The sequence below is a fragment of the Pongo abelii genome, chromosome 1 (genome assembly GCF_028885655.2).
Source record: "Pongo abelii isolate AG06213 chromosome 1, NHGRI_mPonAbe1-v2.0_pri, whole genome shotgun sequence".
In the NCBI taxonomy this organism is placed as follows: Eukaryota; Metazoa; Chordata; class Mammalia; order Primates; family Hominidae; genus Pongo; species Pongo abelii.
This window is the reverse complement of record NC_071985.2, coordinates 46,855,858-46,876,164: the sequence shown is the minus strand read 5'-3', so window position 1 is coordinate 46,876,164 and position 20,307 is coordinate 46,855,858. Positions and strand designations below refer to the sequence as shown.

The 20,307-nt window shown below is 50.8% G+C and overlaps 1 protein-coding gene across 2 annotated transcripts in view; it reads right to left on the bottom strand.

Moving 5' to 3' along the window:
• SYT2 (synaptotagmin 2) overlaps nt 1-17,144 on the bottom strand; it is a 527,556-nt gene extending 510,412 nt beyond the window's left edge. For both annotated transcript variants that reach the window (XM_054523093.2, XM_063716754.1), the window contains exon 1: nt 16,930-17,144. The gene's annotated coding sequence lies outside the window, so the exon portion shown is untranslated. The remainder of the gene's footprint in view (nt 1-16,929) is intronic.
• Nucleotides 17,145-20,307: the final 3,163 nt, after the last annotated feature.

Here is a 20,307-nt window from a genome sequence, read left to right as displayed (position 1 = left end):
CTGACCCTACAATACTGAGATACAAGTCCTTTCAGAGAAGCTGAGTATGAGAAAACAGCATGACTTATACTGATGACTGAAACAACAGTCAAAGGGGAAACTTTCTAAGAAGAAAGCCACAGGAAGGGCAAGAAAATTTTGGAGCATATGTAACAGGATTTGGGGTGATTTAGATAGGTCCTGCCAAGAGGCTGGAGGTTTGGAATAAAGATCTTTCAAGGTCATACCTCCAAAGTCCAGGATCATGACTGTGACCCTCCTGTGGGTCCCTGGAGTCAAGTTTGGGACAGTATCAAAAAAAAAGATGCACTGTCCATTCCTCCTCTTGTTGGTGAGATTGTATTAATCCATTTTTGCATTGCTACAAAGAAATACCTGAGGCTGGTAAGTTATATTTTTAAAAGATGTTTAATTGGCTCATGGTGCTTCAGGCTGTATAGGAAGCATTGCACCAACATCTGCTTCTGGGAGGACTTCAGAAAGCCTACAATCATGGTGGAAGGTGGAAGGGCAAGCAGGAACATCACATGGCAAGAGCCAGAGCAAGGTGGGGCGTGGTGCCACACACTTTTAAACATCCAGATCTCTCATGAACTCAGAGCAAGAACTCACTCATTACCACGAGGAGGACACCAAGCCATTCATGAGGGATCTGACCCCATTACCCAAACACCTCCCACCCGGCCCCACTTCCAACACTGAGGATCACATTTCAACAAGTGATTTGGAGGGGATGAACATCCAAGCCATATCAGAGTTTCATGCATTTTCTAGCATAAATCCTTAGATGCCCCTGGGATACATGAGTAATGGTATCAGATTTGTGTTAGAAAAAAGGAGCTGAGTCTATCCTGAGCCCCAGACTGGCATTCCTGCTGAAAGAATCTAGAAGCTGCATTCTTCACAAGGCTTGGACTCTTCTTTCTCCCTTCAATATTGAGGGTGGATGACTGTGGCTTGCTGGCAGGGCAAATGTTCAGCATGTGCAAACAGACCACATACAAAGAGGCTGTTTTAGTAGGCGATGCACAGAATCCTGAATTTAAGTGGGCAGCCTGCCCACGTGGCGAGGGGCACCTGCCTGCCCTATTGCAGGCTTGACTATCATAACTGAAGTCTCCTGAGGCTGAATTTACACACACACACACACAGCCACACACCATCCCTGACTCCAGCAATAACATTATGGCACTGATAAAGGAAGGGGTTCCGCCCTGCTAAGCCCTATTATGTCCAGCATTATTCACTACCACCACCTCCTCATCCTTTCCCTCCTCCTTCTCCTCTTCCTTCTTCTCTTTCTTCCTCTTTTTCCTCTTCTTCCCCTTCTTATTCCTCCCTCTACCCCTCTCCTCTCCTTTCCTCCTCCTCCTTCTCTTCCCCCCTGACACTTTAATATATTTATATAAGTTAACTGGTTGACAACTGTGCATACATTCCTCTCTCCAACATGTCTATACCCACACTCATATAAACCCTTGGCTGGGAGGAATCATGATGGTCAATTTATCTTTTCTCAATGTCTATCCTATCCCAGACCACTCTTCTCTTTGAGGGAGGTCTCGCCCCCTGCTTGGTCTTTTGTTACAATATCTAACCATATTTAGTGTTTGAAAATTCCTCCTTATATCTACCTAAAATCCTTCATGTTATAGGTTAATCCCATGCCTTTGTGACCTTATGAACCATTTTTTGAAGGTGTAGAGCACCTTCCTCAGTAGAAGTGGAAAGCAAGCTGTCATTGGACCTTTTGTAATCTGCAGACAGACACAAGCATTAATGCAATACACCCCTGCTCACACACACAGGGAGAACCTGTGACCACTGGTAACAACAACAAAAAGTCCAAGGACACAAAGGACCCTTGGGAGGGCATCTGACCCATCACCTTGATCTAGAGATAAAACTGCCTCAGGGCCTCCTGAAGAAAAGGCTTCACGGCAGCCCAATCCCACAACCTCAAGGAACCCATCTCCAGCCCTTGTTTCTAGGTCTGAAACATGAAACTCCTTGGCCTCCCTTAGCCTCCAAACCCAGCCTCCCCAGCTCCCACACTGTCAGCAACTAATACACTTCTCAGAGCCATATTTATATTACAGCAGGACAAGAGAGCAAGGGTGTAATTGAACTCGATTTGATTGAGTGTGACAACTGCACAGTTAGCCACATGTGTCATTGAGAGATGTGAATTGGGGATAGTTTATGGTCAAAAATTCATTTCCAAAGGGACCTGACATCTTCCTCTCACAGACATCCAGACAGCACTGACATCAGTGGCAACGTGAGGAGAAGAGATTCATGGACTTGTCTGAGGAAGAGAACTTGTAAGGTCATCTATCGCCCTGCCTGCATGCAAAACATCTCCCTCTGAAAGGCTCTTTCTCTGCTTTTCTGAAACATTTATATGACACTCTCCCTTACACCTCTTTAATCACCTGCCAGTTGTCTTAGTGCTATAAGCAAGAAAGCGCTGCCTAATATCTAATCTGAACTCTTCTCGTTGCAGTTCCCAACCATTGCTCTAGCTGCACCTTCAGTGCAATGACAGCAGCCTTCTCCTGCCATGTCTCCATCCCTGAGTCCAGACACCCTGGGGATGCATCTGCCATGTGCACTCCTCCATTTGTGATACCACGGTCCCCTGACTCTGGGCTTGTTCTTCTCCTCCTCCCTCCTGCTCTCTGGAGTTTGTGGTCTTTTCAGCCCTGTTTCTAAATTCCTTTCTCAGTCTCCAATGGAAAAACTATAGTTTGCCTTTGGAAACGTCTAATGTTTTTCTGAGACTCTGGGAAGGGACTTCAGGGATTTTTCTAGTCAAATCTCCTCATTTTACAAAGGACGGAACACAGAAAAGAGAGAAAGTGACAAGTTCATGGTCACCTGGGGAACTAGAGGCAGAGCCAGAAATTCCAGTCCCCTTTACAACCCAAATCATGCCTCCCAGCTCAGAACTCTTCCTATTGACCTTTCCAGGGGTGGTGTAACATATGTACTAGGTGCATACACCCCTGGCAGTGCCAGAGAGTGGACCTGACATCCCATGAAAAGACCCAGGATGCCTATGGTGGCCATGCACCCATCATGTTCCCCACCCTGCTAAGCCCCCATTATAAACCCTCAGAGCATTAAGCACTTTTTACTTCATCCCAATGATCATAATTGTAATTAAATAATTGTAATTAAATAAACAATCATGTGATTATTTTGTTTAATGTCTTGCTTCCCTCTGCCTGTAAGAGGAACGAGGGCAGGAACTGTCTGTTCTGTCTTCATCACAGTTGCACAGAGAGCTTGCTCCACGAATGTGTTCCTTGGATAAATGAATGAATGACTGAGTGGGAGCCTAGGGAAGTGTGGCCTGAGTCACTTGGGAGCCTGACCAGCATCACACAGATGAAAAGCTGCAAGGCCAGGGGTCCCAGCTTCTAGTCCTGGCCCCAACACTGAGGAGGGAGTAGAGGTAATGTCACGAATTTTCCTTCTCTACAGAACTTTGGACACAAAAAAGGCATCTTAGCACTATGGGATGTATTTGAAGCAGGGGGATCAGGTGAGCTCTTCATGTTGGTTCAAGGATTTGATGAGTCTACCTGCTTTCATCCATACCTTTCTTCCCCATCACCTTTCCCCCACCACCTCTGTCATTAGGACAGTGACCTAAGTCCCAAACTTTGGTCCCAGACACATGGTCTCATTCACCTTCCCACCAAGCCCCCATTTCTGAGGACAACAGCTCCTCTCAATGCTGCCTCCAGAAAGTGTTCCACTAATGGCCGCAGCTGAGCAAGCTTCACTGACAGCATTAGCTCCTAATGGCAGATGGCAGCTGCCACAGGGTCTGGAAAGGCAGCAACGGTTGGGGAAGCCACAGGTCCAAAGTCTGCAAGAAAACCACATAACTACAAGGCACCAAGCCAGAACCCAGCCTAGGATCCCACATGGAGCAGTCCTGAGCCCAGCCGGGAAGTGGCGTGTGGACCAGAAGAGGGGGCCAGCATCACCCGAGCAGTCTCCTTCCAGCTGGAGATAAGGCCTCAGATTCAATTTCATCCTCACTTTCCAAGGAATGTGAGAGGGAGGCACCTCTGCCCATGGGCAACCTGCCAAGAGCCATGTGTGTGGCCTGTTTGCATCGGTGCATGAACTTGTGTAAAGTTGTGAGTCTTCCCTACTCTGAGCTTAATGTCCTGACTTGCTGTGAACCTCACGCAAGAAGGAAATGCTCTCTGAAAGTAGGGCAATGGCCAAGACCCAGAAGGGGCTGTTTGAGGAATCTGTCTAGTTTATTTGGGAGAGGAAAAGAGCCAGAGCCTTGTATCCCAGGACTCAGGGTCCCAGGGGTCTCGACCTGCTTTAGGTGTCCTCACCACTGACACACACAGACACACACACAGCAACTATGTGTGCTGATTAATTTGATTGTAATAATCACCATATAAGGTATATGTATGTCAGATCATTACATTGTGCATCTTGAATATATACCATTTGTATTTGTCAATTACACCTCAATAGAGCTGGAAAAATAAAATGTTAAATTTATAAAAAGAAAATCCTACCCTAGGAAGACTGCTCCAGTCTGCCTCCAAGCACTCCCACATTCACTATTGATTTCTTCCTTGCTGATAGCTGCCAGGCCCAGGGTCTGTCTGCAACACAGCTCCTTGGTATGGACAGGAGGAGCCAGAGGGAAAGAAAACACAGCAGGGGATGCGAGGAGGGTTAAGGATCAGGGACCCGGTTCCTGCGTTAGCTGGATGACCTCCACAGGGCAGCATCCAGGGTCTCACCACCCCCCCAAGGAAAGTTCACTCTGCTCAAGTGACCCCTCTCACCACAGGGAATACCCTCCCTTTCATCTTTTACCATGTCTAGGTCTTTCCCCATGCCTGGTCTAAAATGGGCGCTGGAAGCAGCCCCTACAGAGAGGCGCCTAGACAGCAGTACAGTCAAGGTTGGCCGAGAAGGAGCCATGTGCCAGGGCAATCAATTACCCAGCCCTGTGCCCGCTGAAGAGCAGAGAGACATGTGCTCCCCGTTATGGCAGGTATGCCTGGGTAGACATATGACCTCGTCTGAAGGTGGCTCCTCCACCATCCTGCAGAGCCGCCCCGCCCTCCACTCCACTCATCCTCTCAGGAAGAACTGACCACATTCTCTCAGTGCCAGAGCCACAAGCCACAGAAGGGACATGAAGACTGCCTGGCCTTGCTGTGAAAAGAGCAGTCATCCTTGGAGGTCGGGGTGCTAAATGGTAACTACAGCAGGCAGTTGTCTAGGCAGACAGTCCAAACTCTCCATCCAGCTCTCAGCTTTTCTCTGTGGCCTCTGAACTATGTACACCGACCCCCAGACTCACCAGGCAGAACAGGAAGGGTGGATAGGAATAGGAAATAGGCACTCAGTACAGCAAGAAGAATGTGGCTAGACACAAGGAAGAACTTCCTCACTGTTAGGGGTCACCAGGGTTAAGGACTGATTTTACTTCCTTGAGATTGTACTTGCCAGCAGGCAACTCTTAGAGGGCCTGCTCAATGAGGAGCTTTAGGTTCCCTATGAAAGACAGGCCAATGGAAGTACTTCAGGTCCCCCATCTGTGGAGGATTTAAGTTCTGAGGGGGCTGGGATCCAGGTTTACTCTGCATCCAGAGCTGTGTGGATAGAACCAGTAACCAAATTGTCTTTTTTTTTTTTTTTTTTTGAGACACAGGGTCTTGCTCTGTTGCCCAGGCTGGAGTGCAGTGCAGTGGTATGATCTTGGCTCACTGCAGCCTCAACTTCCTGGGCTCAAGAGATCCTCTCACCTCAGCCTCCCATGTAGCTGGGAATACAAGCATGCCACCACATCCAGCTAATTTTTTTTATTATTTGTAGAGATGGGGTCTCGCTATGTTGCCCAGACTGGTCTTGAACTCCTGGGCTCAAGTGATCCTCCTGCCTTGGCCTCTCAGAGTGCTGGGATTACAGGTGTGAGCCACTGCACCCAGCCTCCAGTGCCCAGATTGGACTGGCACAACCAGCTCTAGAGAGAGTCCCACAAACACCAGCCTATGGCGGGGCATTTGTCCACGGTCCCCGAACAGTGGACCACCTGATTCCCTTCTCTGCAGTGTGCAGCATGAGCAGGGTGTGGCACTGGGACAGACAAACTTGAATCTGGATGTTACTCTGCCACCCAATAGCAGTGTCACCTTGAGGACATTTATTTACCTTTCTGGGACTGACTATTTTTCTCTGTAAATAGCGGGGTAATAGATCATGTACTCTAAAACTGGATTGTAGTGATAGCTGTATAATGTTGTAAATTTACTAAAAATCACTGAATTGTACACTTAAACCAGGTGAATATTATGATCTATAAATTATACTTCAATAAAGCTCAGGCTTGTTATAAAGAAAAAACGAGAGAATATACAGGAAGCTTTTTTATCCAGTGTATGAATATTTGCTGAGTTCCTGCCACACAGGCACTGGGCTCTACCAGCTGAGAGGCTCCATCCAGCACAGTCTCGTATGTCGGTTTTGCCTTGATCACTGTAGAGCTGATTGCTTGCCATGTATTATTTGAGAAGTCACATTCCCTCTCTAGGCCTTGTCTTTAAAATAAAGAGCTGGACTACAAAGTTTTGAAATCTTTGGGAAGCCTCAAACCCCTTCCTTTAAACAGAAGCTTAAGAGAATTCCAGTATAAGAACCTCAATATGCAAGGCAGATAAACGCAGGGTTGCTCTGGTGAAGGCAGGTGTTGGGGCAGTCAAGGGGGACTCTCCCTAGACACCCCTCCCTCCCAACTCCAAGAAAAGCTCCCCCGTCCAGGCAGCCCTGGAGGGAGCCTCATCCCCAGAGGCCACCTGGAAGCCAGGGGCTAGGTGCTCCCTGGGCTCCCTCCACCCTGTGCAGCTCTGGAACTTTCTGTTCCATGCAGCCTGCCCAGCAAGGCTACCAGGCTGACCCTGGACTTCTGAGATACAGAGAATGCCCCCAGGTTCTGCCCTGTGACACGAAGCCCGGCACTATGGGGGAGCATGCGGTCCTTACCAAGCATTCGCTGTGTGCCCGGCTCTGGGCTGGGCTTCACCTAGGACAGCGGTTCTCAAACCTTTTGGTTCTAAGACCCGTTTATTGAGGACCCTCCAAGAGCGTTTTCTTATGTAAGTTAGATCCATCCATAGTTACCATATTCAAAATTAAAACTGAGAAATTTCTAAATTAGCTCAAAATACAATAGTAACTCATTACCTGTTAATACAACATATTTAATAAGAAGTAACTACATTTTCCAACACCAAAAAAAATATAGTAGACGTTTTCTCTAGTAAAATATCTAGTAAGGAGGAGGCCTTGTTTCACATCATTGCAAATCTCTTTAATGTGTGGTTTACTAGAAGGTAGCTAGAGTCTTCTATCAACTTCGGTGTTCGGTCTGTCTGCAATACATTACTTTGATTGAAAGATGAAACAAAATCCAACCTCACTCAGATATGTAACTGGAAAGGAGAGGGGTATTTAATAAAGCCTTTTCAGATCATTGTGGATATTTTTCTTTGATATGACATCACTACTCCCCAAGTGGTAGCTTCTTAAAGACTGGCTGCACCGGGGAATCTGAAACCTTGCACTTGGAATGCGTGTTTGCCTCTGTGCATGATTTTGTGACATCATTCATTTACCATTTGGAAGATATTGGCTTGCTGAATTGTGAAGATCTTTCAAATATTGATGAATTTCATTAAACAATATTAACAAATCATATCTATTAATATTCCCACTGATCTTATCACAAAAGTCCTTTTCATAGTAATATGTGTGAGTTTTCCAAAATTCTAATTTTTGCTTGAAAGCTTAAATTTTATCATTGGCCACAAATACTGCCAGTTGTTTTTCTGGAAGTGACAAGCTCACTTCATTCATTTTTGCAAAAATGCCTGTTCAACACCCAAGTCTGAATAACTGGAGTTTGTCGGTTGTTCTTTCAGATAAAATGGTATCCCATGGAAAAATGGCTAGTTCAGCCTGCAACTCAAACAGATGCACAGGTGATGGGCACTGTTCACTTGCTTATTTGAGAAATTATTGTGTAATAGTTCTGTAAGAAGCAGAAGTGCTTTATGTGCACTTCTCATTCCATCACAGAGAATATTAAAAAGATGTGCACTCCAGAATCAAGGTTCAATATAATTATAATCTTTGCTGCTTCATGAAAAGAAGACATTCTTAAGTGAAACTGACATTTCGTTATTTACCAATTACTTTGCTTAGCGGGTGTGTGGTGTGGAAGAACACAAAGATGGGTGCAGTGTGATACTATTACCTCGATTCACGTTAAGGGGCCAGCAGCTTCACCCACCACTACTTTAGCACCATCAGTGTCAAGCATGGGAATGGCAAATAACTTTATTGCCATCATGAAAACCGCTTTGACCTTATGGACCCCCCTGAAAATTCTTAGGGACTCCCAGGGACCTGTAGAGTCCCTAAGCAGCATCTTGATTACTGCTATAAGGTAAACTTCACAAGGGCCTGTTCCCTGCATGTTACTCTCTCCATTTTCAGATAAGGACCCTGAAGTTCAGAAAGTTTAAGTAACTTGCCCAGGGACACACAAGCAGGAAGTGGCAGTCTTGGTTTGAACCTAGGCCATCTGACCCCCAGCCACACACACGCTGCTTCGGTTATGCCCTACAGAACATGCTGAGGGGGCGTCTCCTCTGCCCCTTCCCCATTGCCTCACCTCCTGAGGTCTTTGGGGCTCATGATCTACTCCAGGGGAGGCACGAAGACACCTCCAGCTTTGCAGTGGTGAGGACCTGGGCTTCTGTTACTGTCTGCCCCAGGGCACCCCTGCCACCCTCTACCAGTAGGAGACCTGATGGGGGTGGACACACCTCCCTGGGAAGCCTCAGACATCTGGGGCTGGCTTGCCAATGGCAGGCTCAGTTCTTGATGCTTCCCTGCCTCCTGCAGCAGCAGCAGCAGCAGCAGCCAGCACAGTTCCCAGCATCAAAGAGCTAATCCAATTTCTCAGCTGTGCTTCCCCCTTCGCTTCCTGCAATGTCAGGATTGATTTGGAACCAGGGCAGCCTTATTAAAGTGATGCCTTCTTGGGAGAGTCAAACTGGGAGAGGGAGCCCTCCCACAGCCAATTAGCTCCATGCTTCCCGCTAACACTGATCCTAGCCACAGCCACCCTTGAGTTTCCTGGGGTTTACCTGTAACTCTTCTTGGCTCCTAGTGGTGAGGATGGATTTCAGTCCTAGGTCTGCTTCCCTCCAAGACCCGACAGCACTTAACCAATAGGTTCGTGTTAATCCTTCCTGCACTTCTAGAGTGTTGCCTGGGTGATCCCCTCTCCTCCTGCTTGCAGGCCTCCACCCCGTCTCCCGACATCCCATCTCAGGCCCTATGACCGGGCCGTCACTTGGTCCATCTGAGTTGGTACAATGAAAGATCCATGGCAGACAATGAAAATGGGAGGCCAGACAGCCCCAAGAGGGATAGAGGTAAAGACCTGTGCATTTGTTAAATGGGCTTTTCTCCAAACACAGGAGGCAGAAGACAAGGAGGGTCCTCAGAGACCTCTACCACCCTCAGCCCAAGCCCCTCTCCAGGCCCCCTTCCTTGCGGCCTCACAGCTCTCCTCTAATCTAGGGAGTTAAGGTGTAGCGGAAGCAGGGGAGGCCCCACTCCAGAAAATGCTTCCTTTCTACAAATAGCGTAAAAACTGCTTCCTGAGTCACTGTGTAGAAGAGGAAGGACACGCCCAACACATCTGGACCATTAGTTCAGACTGGAAGCAATGGTGAGGAAAAGAGATTTCTCTCAAACCACCCAGCCCTTAGGGAGCAGAGGTTCTCTGGGAAGGTCTTTGGAGCTCAGAGCACTGGCTGACCTTGGGGAAGGCATTCCTGGTCTGGAAGGGAAAAAATGAGCACCACCCCTTTGACGCTACCGCCCCCCCACCCCGCCGCCACCGCTCCCCTCCCTCCGCCACCCATACACATGGCCCTACCCAGCTCAGCCCTGCAATAACACAAATGCCTCATTTGACTTCAGAGGAAAATGGAGCTAAGAGTAGGAGTGAGGAAGGGAGTAAAAAGAAGGGCGGGGGAAGGAACAAGTGGGGAGGGAGAGATGAAGGTACAAGGTACCCTCTCGTGTCTCTCACATGTACACTACTGCAGGTGGTTACAACTCTTTTGTTTCTCCACAGCTGAGCAGGAAACTGGGAGAAGAGCCCTTCTCCCCTGCAGCCTCACCCTCTTGGCCTCCATCACCACTCTGCTAGCCCCTGCCAAGCCCTGCATCTGATCCCACCCTGAGCTAAAGCAGCAGAAGGTCCAGAGGGAGCCTGTGATTTTTGCCTCGGTCACCTCTTACAAATACAGTGGGCTGCTGGGCTCACCCTAACCCTGCATCACCCCTAGGCTGTTCCTTCAGTCTACTTAGGTATGGAAAGGGTTAAGCTCCTCCCATCCCCTCCCTCCCTCATCCCATTTCTCCATTCACTTCTATTTTCCCATATGCCTAGTGCCAAGCTCACAGTTACAACCACTTACACCCTGTATTAAGATGCATGGAATAGTAATGGGTAAATTCCGTCTCTAATTGCAATATTCCCTAATTACTAAATTCCAGAGCCACTGTATCAACCCAATTATGGTAAGTCCTGCCAGAGTTCTCCATGGTCTGAGGACTCCCTGCCTTACTGAGAGGCACCTGACAAATGCCTCGAGGGAGCTTTCCTGACTCCCCACCCAGCTGCTGTCCTCTCCTGGTCCCAGACTGTCCAGTGATGAGGCCCTTGGGCTTCTAGTTTCTCTGCAGGGGAAGGGAGGAAGTGAAGCAAGCTTTGTAATTGAGGAAAGACTTGTGTTGACAGGCGACTATCCTGGGGTTGGAGAGTATCTGGGAGCCCTGTCACTCTGTACCAGCCACCACCAATGCTCCCAGCTTCAGAACTCTACTTTGGGGGCTGGGGGAACCTAGGAGAGGAGGAGGAACCACATGCCCTGGCCTTGGGGAGCACCCAGGCTGATAGAGCAGACACAGTTATTTTGAGTTCCCCTTTACATCCCAGGTGGCTTTTACACAGTAGGTGCTTAGTGCATTGGAGTGGAACGTGGAGGAAAAGCGGGGAGGAAAGTAGGAAATAAGGAAGGAATGGGGTGCTCTGGCTCAGGCTGAGTTTAGACTCTGGCTACACCTGCACGCAAGGGTTGACTTTTAGGCTATGAGTCCCATAGGGATCTGACTTCTCAGGTCTGGAGTCTCCAAAGGAGAGACGCAGTCACACACCAACTAACTCCTATTCTCCCTGCCTTTGCAAGAAGCCCTCCTCCCCAGCCTACCCCTAGGACCCTGAATACACACACATGCACACACACACAGCTGCTGGGCTTCAGAGGAGCCATTTAATTGCCGAGTTGAAACCTGCAAGGGCTTTTGGTGCTGATGACATCAGCATGCCATCACAGATAGGGCTGCTGAGGCTGGAGCAGGTCCAGATTCAGCAGGGTGTCCCATGATGCACTCAAGACTGCCCACCCCGGGGCCTCCCTCCTTGTTTCAGAGCAGGTGTTCCTGAAGGAGGTGCCAGAGCCCTTATGGAGAGCCCAAGGAAACCCAATACCAGGGAGGGAGAGCTGATTCAATTCCTCCAAGGAATCACTGCCTAATTTTTGAAAAGGCTGCTGCCTGATTTCAATCACCCAGCCTCCTGCTTCTACTCAACGCGTGAGTGGCCTCATCCCAAGGACCCGCACCTGTATTCTCGGACTCCATTTGCCATAGGTAGAGCTGGTGAGAAGGGGCGAGGAGAGGAGGAAGGGTTCTGACCACTCAGCTGCTGTGGCCTGGGAGGCCCCTGCAAAGCGCCTATGATCTGGGGATTTTGAACAACCACACAACTTCTCTGGGCCTTTGTCCCTTCATTGTAAAGTGGGGACAGCAATGGCGTAGCCGAGGACTGCAGTGATGAGAGCTTGACCGCCCTTGCGAGCCGGTCTATCCCGGAGCAGGTGAGCGGGAGGCACAGGGAGTGCGGCAGGGAGGAGCCCTGAGGTTCCCTGTTGTGCCGGACCCACACTGACTTTGCCCTTTCTTATGCCTGATACTTAGTGTTACTGACAGCAAAAGCTGAAATCCTGAGGTCCCTGGCCAAAGTAGGGCCTCTCCTGACTTTACAGCAGCAGGTAACCCCCCCTTCTTTCAGATTTGGAGGCTGCTTGGCCATTTTAATGGACCCAGCTACTCACATCCTACTTCCCTAAGTGTGAGGGGTTTTCAGAATCTAACCTCCTCCCTGGCACTCAGCCAGCAGGGACTTTATCCTCATCAGAAAATGATCCAGGGAGGAAGCTTCTACAATATCTACTGCTTGTCTTGGATTTGGGAGTCCTTTTTTTTTTTTTTTTTTTTTTGGAGACTGGATCTCACTGTCTTCCAGGCTGAAGTGAAGTGGCATGACCATAGCTCACTGCAATATCGACCTCCTGGGCTCAGGCGATCCTCCTGCTTAACCTGGTATGCCACCATGCCCAGCTAATTTTTAAATTTTTTGTAGAGACAGGGTCTCCATATGTTGCCCAGCCTGCTCTGGAATTCCCGGGCTCAAGCGATCCTCCCACCTCAGCCTCCCAAAGCGCTGAGATTACAGGCGTGAGCCACTGCACCTGGCCCGCGGAGTCCCTCTGGATGTTTAATTTTAGACCCAGCCTCTTTAGGGGAGGGGGCTTGCAGCTAGATGTTCCTCTGGCCTCCAGGCTCACAGTGACTGTCAGGTCCCTCTGGGCCTGGATCCAAATTTACCCATCACTCTGGCTACTTCCTTGAACTGTCAGTTCTAGAGATGAAAATGAAGGATTGCTGGGACAAATCCTTCCCAGAAATCAAGCTTTGGCAAGAAAAGACTCATTAGGCATAAAGAACTGTCTTCGAGTGAGGGGGATGAAACGCGGGATTGACCACCAAGACAGTGAGAGTAACCCCTTCCCTTGAGTTTTAAGAATATCAAAGGTGGACAGTGCTCCTTCCAGCTGGAGAACCCAAGACAGTGTTCTGTGTGTGGGCAGGAAAAGGAGCACACAGGCCACCCAAGGATGGAAAGCACTTAATCCTCCCGTGCCAGGCACTGTTCTACATGTTTTACAGGAATTAACCCATTTCATCCTCACCAAGAACAACCTACGTCATAGTTACAAATTTTAGCTCCATTCTACAGATGGCAAGACTAAAAAACAGAGTGTGATTGACTTGCCCAAAATCACAGCAAGTGGCAGAACCAGGATGAACCCCAGCAATCTGGCTATAGTCACTATACTGCCACTTAGAAAAAAATCTCTGACTTGATGTTTCTCCAATGAAACTATATTATTTATCACAGGCTTCTGGAGCCCAGGAGAAGCCATAGCTGAATCCCAGCTTCTCTGACGAGTGGAAGATGAAGAATCAACTTGTTGCCTATGGATGGATTATTCACGTAGGGAATTTAGAACTGCATCCGTCTGGTGGGCCAGGGGCTACTTCTAAAATAACACGAATAGTTATCAGTTCTACAATACTACCCTGAGAGTTAAGCATTATTACCTCTGTTCTATAGAGAAAACTGTGCAGACATTGTCAGATCATCCTGTTACATGCTCTCGAAGCATCCCACATACCTTCATAACTCTTGGTACAGTCATGATGAATTCTTTATGTAATTATCTAATTGTGTGATATTCACTAGATTGTAAATGCCACGAGGGCAGGAAACAGGTCTGTTTTGTTCCCACCTGAACCTCCATTGCCTAGCATAGATTCTCAAAATGCAATAGTGGAATGAATGCAGAACGGATGCTGAGTAGCTCAGTAACGTGTAGGGCCTGCCACTGTGCTCACCTCCCCACCCAGAGAGACTACAACAGTGGCACATGGTAGGTACTCACTAATAAAATACTTGTTGCAAATATCAGACTTTGTACTTAACAGCCCTGGGATTTGAACCCAGGGCTGTCTAGCTCCTGGCCTCTATTCTTTGGTGCTTCGTATTTAACCACTGCACTGAGTGACCCTGCCCCCATTACTCCCTCTGGCTTGCTGTTCCAGTTCTTAAAGAGTATCCCCACCACCCTGGACCTTCAGGGGTGGGGATACTCTGGCTTCAGCTAGGACCTGCCTAGATTGGGAAGTCCACAGAGCAAATCCCAAAGCCAAGTGAAGTAGTGTTTCTACTCATCTGCAGCCTTAATTCATCCACGAGGATGTTTCTGTCCAGGGAAGGGAACGATGGTCATTCTTCCAGCCAAATGAACCCCAACCTCCTCTCACTCTGTCCTCACTGCCTTCTGTCCCCCTGCTTCCACTGCACTCGCTGCCCCTCTATCTACTCTCCCCTGAGAGGGCGGCACAGGCCTGGTGGGGAAGAAAAAGGAGACCCCATTGAGATAGGACAATGTTCAGATGGAAGCAGAAAGAATGACTTAGAGGTCAGGCTTGCCTAGGGGCTGGGGAACACTGGGGTAGCCTGGTCCCCAGGGCTTGAGAAGGGCAGGGAAGAGGCTTCTCCAGCCACCTCCAAAGCCCACCCCCAGGTCTCTGCAGTATCATAGACAGCCCTGCCACACCTGCCTGGAAGCTGCCTAAGGGTAGAAGGAATAGAATGAGCTCCAGCTGCAATGTGAGGGCAGGTGAGCCCAGACCCAGCTCCAGAAAGGCTCTCCCCGGCCCTGCGAGGTCTTCAGCAAGGTACATGCTTTGCCCAGGTGAAACCAGCTTCAGTCCTAAATTGAAGCCAGTTGCAAGCTTCTCTAGGTGAAAAGTCAATGTTTACGAACACCAACGCTTTTTGCTTCCCCTGGTCCTGTTCTGTGGATGTCAGACCCCAAAGCTGAAAGAGAAATGTTCTTACATAATCACCCCCTTCCCCCAAAAGAAAACCCAAGTTCCCTGGACACAAGCTCCTGGACTGCAGAACAAAGCAGACTCCCAGGAGAGTGGTCTGGTCTCTCTTCCTCCAGGGGACGGTGGGCCAGGTCTATGTGAGGCTATAACCTAGAAACTTTCCTCTGCCTCCCTCTCCTCCTCCTTTGGCGAGACAAGGAGGGGAGAAGGTAAGGATTAAGCCCAAGAGGTCTCCAGAAAAAGCCAAGCCTCTGGGGGGAGTCCTAGAGGGTGAAGCCAGGGATCTGCCTGGCAGCCAAGCAGAGCAGAGGCAGCCACCCTGAGGGAAAGGTGGTTCAGCGGGCACTGGCTATTTTCCAGGGGCATGGGAGGAGATGGGTTGGAGCTGGACTCCCTAGGCCGCAGTGTGCCTGGCGTGGACCCCTGACGCTGACTCAACCCCAGGGCCCTGACACACGCTGCAGTTTGCAGTGCCTGCCAGGCCACCGCTCTCATTCCACAGGACCAGGATGCCAGGCACGTCCCACTGCATCAGAGCCACCCCGCCCCCTCCCACTTGCCACTCGGGCCCACCTTAGGGGCACTGGGCATGGCTTTTTTCAGCACCTCTGCTGGTCACAGAGATGTTTCTAGAAGCCCCAAAGCTGGACTTAGTCTTAACTAGGGAGAGATGGTTGAAAGGATTAAGGGCTTCCCTGCTTCTCACTGTCACCCCCTGTAATGAAGTGCCAGGTTATGGGGAGCCGGATAGATTGGAGGGAGGACAATTTATTTCACCTGGGAGAGGCCCCGCAGGGCAGCAGCAGTAGGGGAGGGAGAAGGGCACCCTTTTGCTTTCCAGGTCAGACCCCAGTTCACCTTTCTGGCTTCCTGGGCGCCCCCAGATCCTAAGGACTTCCTCCTCCTCATAAGCCAACCCAACCTGGACTACCTGCCCACGGGGCCTCTGCCCTTCCCTCCCCACTGCAGTGGCCCCTCCTGGGCCAGCACCTCCTCTGTCCTTGCACTCCCTTCTGCTGTGGGGAGAGCACCTACTCTGCCACCTCAGCCAGGGATAGGGGAGGACACTGCCCTGCCAGGAGAGACCCCACCAGCCATGGGCTGGGGGTGTCCTGGAGGCACCTGTGGAATGGGGGGATGAAAAGGGAGGAGGAGACAGGATGAGGGGGCCTGGCTTAGTGGGATGTGAAACGATAAAGCTCCTCTTTCTAGTTGAAAAATAAAAGCCCTGTGCCCCAGAGGTGGGGGAAGGAACATAGGCAGGGGAAGGGGGCACCCCAAATGGGAAAGGTACATGGAAGAGTCCAGAAAAGAGAGTCGGGCTGTCAGCACCCGCCAGGCTGCGAGCCTAGCCCTGGGGACAGAGCTGAAGCAGGGACGGGGCGTCCTAGGTCGTGCTGAGTCATGAGATTTGGAGAGAGGGGAGGGGCGCCTCCAGCCCCTTCTTGGGCCCCTGCCCCAGCTCCTCGTGCCCGTTGCTTCCAGATGGCCCCTACAGTCTGTCTCCCCAACCTCTCCCTGACCCAGGGTCTCCGGCTCCCAACGCACAGACCCGACTCCCCTGCCCCACTTCCCACGACGGCGGTGCCAGGGGTCCCCGAAGCTTGAGACTGGGGCAAAAGAACCTTCCTTGGAGACCGCTGGGGCTGGCGGGGGCTGGGCTAGACGCGAGTGGGGGCGTCCCAGGGAAAGGAGAGAGGGACGGGGGCGCAGAGCCGGCCGGTGCAGGGGACACGTGGCCCGCCCCTCTCTGCAGCAACTCGCGGGGAGACCGCGGGAGGAAATCTGCCCCCAGCCCAGCCCCAGTCCCTCAGAGGAGCCGGCTCCTCGCCCCTCGGGTCCGGCTCCCCGAGACGAACCTTCCATCCGGACGCTTCCAAACTGCCCCAAAGGACGGTGCGGACTCCCGGCCCCCTTGGCCTCAAACTTCCCCAACCCTACTCAGCTCTCGGGAGCCAGACCACCCCGTGGCCCCTCGACTTAGTAGCAGGAAAGGAGAAACTTTGGAGAGGGAGGTCCGTGCCCCCACCGGCGGGGATATGGACTTACCGGAGAGCGACCCGAAGGAGGCAGGAGAGATCCGGGGTCGCCAATGTGAGGGGGCGTCGGACGGCAAGGACGCGGGGCTGGCGACGGTTTCGCAGGGGCGCCCGTTCTCCTGGGGCGCGAAGTCCCCGCTCCACCGCTGCCCCAACTCGGCTCCGAAGTGCCTTTGCCGCAAGACTTGCTGAGCTTAGCAGTCTGCGCCGAGGCGGCAGAGGGAGGGGGCCTGATCGATGGGCGCGCGCGGCGAGCGCTGCAGTGAGGGGAGGAGACCAAGCGGCGCGGGAGGGCGGGGACCGAGGCGGAGGAGGCCTGGAGGAGGCGGAGGGCGGGCCTGCCCCCCGGGACGGGTCCTTTCTGCGCAGCCCCCCAGGCGCTCGGCGCCCCCGCCTCCTGCTCAAGGTCAAGGAGGGGGCTTCCCCAGCAGGAAGGCGGGGCTCTATCTTCCCCACCTCAGAGGGCCGGTCTCCTTTCTAGCCAGCTCCTTCTCTCCAACTTCCCGAACCCACTGCAGCTCAAGGCTAAATTATTGGGCTCAGGAGCCACCCTCCCCATGGCCATTTTGGGATTCCTGAACCCCTGGCCTCCCCTCCTCCCCTCTCCGCTTAGGTCACCGCTACCTATCTTGGCCACCTGGATGGTGGGGGCTTCTGAGCCTAAAGGATGGGTGAGAAAGAGGAGGATGCTTGAGAGAAGACAGCGGTGCCTGAGGCCTATGGAAATAGAACGGCGGAGGGGAGAGGAAGAACTGCAGGGTGGTAAGGACAGAGGAGCTGGAAGACGGTGGAAAGAAAAGGAGGACGCTACTGGTTATTAAAGACAGGGCGTTCACACATGTTAGTTTGCTTAATACGTAAGACATCCCTTTAAGGTGGGCATTTTGCGTGGACAGTTTGCAGGTGGGGAAACAGTCCCTGAATGGTGCGTTGGACCAAGGAGCTGCAGACAGTAAGTGGTGGCATTTCGGAAGAGCCTGCGAGAAAGAGAAGGGCAGCAAGGGCAAAGCGGAGCCCTTCCTAACCTACCCAGGTGCCAGGGCAGCACCAGAACTTCCTTACAGCACAATTTGAATATCCGCTTTAACTCTTTTGGAGTTAACTTTCTTTGTTTTTTTTTTTTTTTTTTTTTTTTGAGACGAGTCTCACTCTGTTACCCAGCCTGCAGTGCAGTGTGCAGTGGCGTGATCTCGGCTCACTGCAACCTCTGCCTCCTGGGTTCAAGGGCTTCTCCCGCCTCAGCCTCCCGAGCAGCTGGGATTACAGACGTGCGCCACCACACCCGGCTAATTTTTGTATTCTTAGTAGAGATGGAGTTTTGCCATGTTGACCAGGCTGGTCTCGAACTCCTGACCTCAAGGGATCCACCCACTTCGGCCTCTCAAAGTGCTGGGATTACAAGCATGAGCCACTGCGCTTGGCCTGGAGTTAACTTTTATAGTAGGACTGTAGCATCCTGCCTCGCTTTTGGGTACAAAATCGTACATGGCCTGAGGTCAGTCTTCAATACGTACTAGGTGAGTGAGTGAGAGGTGGAATGAATGCAATATGAGGAGATGCAAAGAACAAGTGGGATTCAGGCTTTGGGGAGAGAAGAGGCAGTGGAGGGCACTTTTCAGATCACTGTGCCAATAATACCAGGTGTTACTGGCAGGCCATCCCCAGTTTGGCTTGCCTCAGAGCAAGGCGGCAAGTGGCTGCCACCTCAGTGGATGTTATGAAAGAGGTGGGGGAAGACCTCTGGGGAGTTCTCAATCAGGCTGAAGCTGTGCCCACAGCCCCTGAGTCACAGAGGCCCTCCCCCTTCACCTGTGGAGCAGCCATAACAAGGGCAGTGGAGGAAGTGGGGAGCCAAGTTACAATGGACTAAGAATGAGACCTTTACATTCAAAGAGGTTACCCACCACCCCCACCCTTAGCCAGGTGTGTTCCAGGACTTGTTGCTTCCCCAAAGGCTCTGGCTCTACTCTATTTGCTCCTTCCTGCCGTCCATGCCAACAACGAGTATCTGCAGGACTCCAGCCAGAAAGAGGGCTGCAGCCTCCTCGCACAGAATCAAGCCAAGCGAACTGGCCTGATACGCTTCAACTTTTCCACGGCAGCAGACTCAGCTGCCTACTGTTCTGATCAAAGCCTTGTGTCAATCTGGTGCCCCAACTTCTTCTCCTAAGCACGTCGGAGGAAGCCAGCCTGCCTTCCCAGGCTATTAGGAGAGTCAGAGCTGTAATCAATTTGGTTAAATGAAAAATGTGGTGTCCCTGGCTACAGCCTTAATGTTCTCTTAATTCATCAGGACCAGTAGTGTCTGGGTTACAAACCTAATCAAGAGCTCAACATCCCTCTTGCTTATTCCCCCAGGCTTCAGGAGCTGGAAAAGGAAAGAATGGAAAAGACATCCACCCCCTCCACACCCAGCCTATTATTAGATACTTTGCTTTTCAACTGTTCATCATTGTAGAAAGATGAGCCTCTAGTATCTTAGACCAACATCACTCAATTGCATGCCCATCCAGGGCCATCAGGGCAATCCCTCTGCTTCCACACAAGGTCATTTTGAACCCACAAAAGTTGGGGGAGGGCTATCTAACACAGAGTTATTCAGGAAGAAAGTCTATAACTCCCTCAATTACATTGTTTTACCACTTTCTGCTGAATAGTGTGCTTCCTGGTGGCTTCATTTTCTGTTTTTTTCTAGGGAGGGGAGAGAAGAGAGCAGGGAACTGCAGCATCGTGCCCCTGTCACAGCTTTCCCTGGGGACTGAAAGCCCCTGTACTTTTTTCCTGCCTGCCACCCGCCTTCTGCTTAAAGAATTCCCTTTTTGTCCATCCTTGATCGTAGGTCTACTAGCACTTGCAGTACCTCACTCTTGGATTGTTTCTCTGATGTTCTGGTCAGGCCTTCATCCCTGCAAACTTGTTCCAAGCCCTGCTGTCGTCGTTAGAGCAAACAGAAATGAGCTGGGACAGGAGAGCGAGTCTTCATCGCCGCTGACCCTGGTCAGCTCCCATTTCCTTCCTTCTCTTGATACACACAGAAACAAACACCCCTTCAAAAAGCTGTTGTTCTCGCCCTCCCACCTCCTGCACATACCCGTATTATTCTTCCAGAGCAGTTTGTATTGTTCCTGACAATTAAGCAAACAATGACTAAACTCTCCTCTGAAACATGCCTGCTTTACTGGTTGTAACTGAGTAAATGGTTCTTTAAAACTTACAGCCTGGCAAAGTGGCTCATGCCTATAATTCCAGCCCTTTGGGAGGCTGAGGTGGGCAGATCGCGAGGCCAGGAGTTTGAGACCATCCTGGCCAACATGGTGAGACCCCACCTCTACTAAAAATACAAAAATTAGCCAGGTGTGGTGATGGGTGCCTGTAATCCCAGCTACTC